The sequence below is a fragment of the Acomys russatus genome, chromosome X, assembly GCF_903995435.1.
Source record: "Acomys russatus chromosome X, mAcoRus1.1, whole genome shotgun sequence".
Lineage (NCBI taxonomy): Eukaryota > Metazoa > Chordata > Mammalia > Rodentia > Muridae > Acomys > Acomys russatus.
In genome coordinates this window covers 52,582,608-52,586,570 of record NC_067169.1, presented here as the reverse complement: position 1 = coordinate 52,586,570, position 3,963 = coordinate 52,582,608, and the positions used below count along the sequence as shown (strand labels likewise).

At 41.0% G+C, this 3,963-nt stretch overlaps 1 pseudogene; it reads left to right on the top strand.

Annotated features, from left to right (window-relative positions):
• Positions 1-496: 496 nt before the first annotated feature.
• Positions 497-917, top strand: LOC127185278 (adenosine 5'-monophosphoramidase HINT1-like; annotated as a pseudogene).
• The last annotated feature ends 3,046 nt before the right edge of the window (positions 918-3,963 follow it).

The following is a 3,963-nucleotide window of genomic DNA, read 5'->3' as shown; positions in this document are numbered from 1 at the left end:
ATGAGTGCTCTAACCTAATCAATGGATTAATCTACTGCTGGATTAATAACTTGGTGGCTTTATTGGAAGTCAGAATCCTTTGGAAGCTGGCCATAGTTAGAAGAAGTGGGTAACTGGGGTCCTGCTCTTGGGGACTATGCCTTGTCACTCTCTTTTTCCTGCCCCCACCCCCAGCTTCCTGGCTGCTGTTAGGTAAGCAGTTCTGCTCTACTGCTCCCTTCAACTACAATGTTCTAGCCCACCACAGGCCCAGTAACCTCTGAAATCATAAGCCAAAACTAGTCTTTTATTCTGTAAATGACTTAAGGTATTTGTTAAGTAAAATTTTATTGACTAGCACAAATGTGTATGGAACTACACGTAGAAGTAGAAAATTCTAGTGTTTTATTGCATAGTAAGGTGACTACTAACAACTATTACTGTAGAATATCTCAATAGCTAAATGAGAACTTCTCTCCTGGTCCCTGGGACCAGGGGAGCCGCAGGGAAACCTGAGATGACAGATGATAACAGCAAAGGTCAGGTTGCCTGGCCTGGGTAACAACACACTGTTTGGGAAGTTCATCTGCAAGGAATTCCTAAGCAAAATCATTTCTGAGGATGAGAAGTGTCTTGCTTTCCATGACTTTTCCCCTCAGATACCAGCACTTTTTCTGGTGATACCCAAGAAACATGTACTGTGCCTCCCTGAGATTGCAGAAGATGCTGATGCAAGTCTTCTTGGACAGCTAATGATTGCTGGTGAGAAATGTTCACAGATCTGGACCTAAAGATAGTTATCAAATGATAGTGAATAAAAGTTCAGATCAAGGACAGTACATTTATCATGTTCATGCCCATGTTATTGGAGGTCTGGGATGAATTGGCCTCCTGGGGAAGGATGTTTTCAAGACAATTTTCCCTTCTCTAGGCAGTGATCAACTTTTCAACTTCCAGTATGTTAAACAACAGATTTGTTTTTGTCTCTGTAGGGAGATATTTAGGAAATAATTTTGAAAACCCATTCATAATAAAAAACATTGTCATGTGGATTTTTAAAAACTAAAGGAAAATATTTTGAATATTTTCATCATGAGAGCACTATTTTAGTAAGTCAGTATTCATGTATTACAATATATATATGAATTGAAATATCAAATTGTATCTCATTAATATGTATAATATGTCTTGTGTATCAGTTTAAACTTTTAATATAAAATAAAAAAAAAAGTGCTAAGAGAGATTTTTTAAGTTTTCCTACCTCTAATCCTAGCACTCAGGAGGCAGAGGCAGGCAGATGACTGTGAGTTAGCGGTCATCCTGGTCTAAAGAGTGATTCTAGGACAGCAAGGGCTACACACAGAGAAACCTTGTCTCAAAAAAAAAAAAAAAAAAAAAAAAAAGCTGGGCGTGGTGGCGCACACCTTTAATCCCAGCACTCAGGCAGAGGCAGGCGAATCACTGTGAGTTTGAGAGCAGCCTGGTCTACAAAGCAAGTCCAGGACAGCCAAGGCTACACAGAGAGACCCTGTCTCAAAAAAATGAAAAAAATTAAAAATAAATCATATCTGTAAGGTAATATGTCAATTAGCTCAATTTAACAATTGTACGGGGTATGCATATTTCAGAACATACTATACATAACATATAAATATTTGCACTTAAAAAGTAAAATGTGGGGGCTGGAAAGATGGCTCTGTAGTGAAGAGTTTGCTTTCAGAGATAGGGTTTATGTCCCAGAACCCACATCCATTTCCAAGGAGTCTAATGCCCTCTTCTGGCCTTTTAGGGGTCCTGCATGCATGTGTGCACAAAAACTCACACAAATTCACACACATACACATTAAAAACAAATTTCAGAAATAGGGACTGGAGAGATGGCCTGTGGTTAAGAGGACTCGATGCTCTTCCAGAGAACTGGGGTTCAATTCCCAGCACCCACATGGCTCACAACTGTCTGTAATTCCAATTACAGAGGATCTGCTAATCTCTTTTTGTCTCTGAAGGCACCAGGCGCATACATGGTGCACAGACGTAATGCAGGCAAAATACCTATACACATAAATTATTTTTAATTAAAAATAAATATTCAAACTGGGCGGGGCAGTGGTGACACACCCCTTTAATCCCAGAAGTCTGGAGGCAGAGGCAGGTGGATTACTGTGAGTTCAAGGCCAGCCTGATCTATAGAGTCCAGGATAGCCAAGGCTACACAGAGAAACCCTTTCTCAAACAAAAACCAAATAAGCAAATAAATTAATAAATATTCTAAATAAAAAATATGCTAGGCATGGTGGTATATGCCTTTAAGCTCAGAATTCAGGTGTCAGGCTCTCGGGTGTCTGAGGCCAGCCAGGGCAGTCCCTGTCTAAAAAAAAAGTAGAATGTGCTGGATGTGGTGGCTCTAATCCAAGCATTCAGAAAGCTGAGGCAAGAAGATTACCATAAGTTTGAGGAAACCTGGGCTAGTCTGGATGTCAGAGTGAAGCCCTGTATCTGAAAACCAAAAACAAGAAATAAAAATAATTTCTTTGCTCAAAAGTACTGATGTGAGGGGCTGGAGAGTTGCCTTGGTGGTTAAGGGCACTTGTTGCTCTTACAGAGGATCAAGTTTGAGTCCCAACATCCACATGACAGCTCACAACTGTCTATAACTTGGGTCCCAGATGATCCAAAACCCTCTTCTGGCCTCTTCAGGCATGTGTTCAGTATATATATATATGTTGTAGGCAAAGCACTCATACATATAAATAAAAATCAAGAAATCTACAAAAATACATTTTTTTCAAGACAGGGTTTCTCTGCGTAGCCTTGGCTGCTCTGGACTCACTCTGTAGACCAGGCTGGCCTCGAACTCACAGGCCTGCCTCTGCCTCCCAAGTGCTGGGATTAAAGGTGTGCGCCACCATGCCTGGCCTAAAAATATTTTTAAATGATAAGGTTACCATATTGGTGTAGAAACTCTGCTTTTAAGTATGTTTTTTAAAAAGCAAAGTATCTGGGCTGGAGAGATGGCTCAGAGCACTTGCTGATCTTCCAGAGGATCTGAGTTTATTTTCCCGCACTCACAAGGCAGCTCACAAATACCTGTAACTACAATTCCAGAGGATTAGGCACCGTCTTCTGGCCTCCATGGGCCCCTGAATGCATATGACACACACACAGACACATACATATATTTAAATTAAGATTAAATTGTTTTTTAAGAACAGAGTTTCAAAATTTTATTAATTGTATGGCTCTGTTTCTAACAGCATTCTTTGAGAGAGCTGTGTAAGGAACCAACATGTGATCTATTCTTTTGTTTTACAAATAAATCTTCTTGTACTTAAGAAAGAAGGGATTTTTTGGTATAGCCATTTTTTCATATATTTTATTAATTTATTCATATTACATCTCAATGGTTATCCCATCCCTTGTATCCTCCCATTCCTCTCTCCCTCCCATTTTTCCCTTACTCCCCTCCCCTATGACTGAGGGGGACCTTCTCCCTCTGTCTATGCTCATAGGGTATCAAGTCTCTTCTTGGTAGCCTGCTATCCTTCCTCTGAGTGCCACAAGGCCTCCCCATCCAGGGGACGTGGTCAAATATGGGGCACCAGAGTTCATGTCCGAGTCAGTCCCCACTCTCCACTCAACTGTGAAGAATGTCCTGTCCATTGGCTAGATCTGGGTAGGGTTTCAAAGTTTACTGCATGTATTGTCCTTGGCCGGTGCCATAGTTTGAGCAGGCCCAGATCTGCCCATCATAATGTTAAGAAGGCATTTCTTACACATGCTATATACATGGATGAACCTTGAGGATATTATGCCAGGGACCAAAACAACCAATACTAAGGCTGGAGAGATTGCTCAGTAGTTAAGGGCATTTGCTGTGCAGTCATGAGGTCTGCAGCTTGGATCCAAGCAGCTATGCCACAAGCCAGGCATCCTGAAAATGCCTATATCCAGCCACAAAGGATACAATTCCCTTTCATGGCTTCC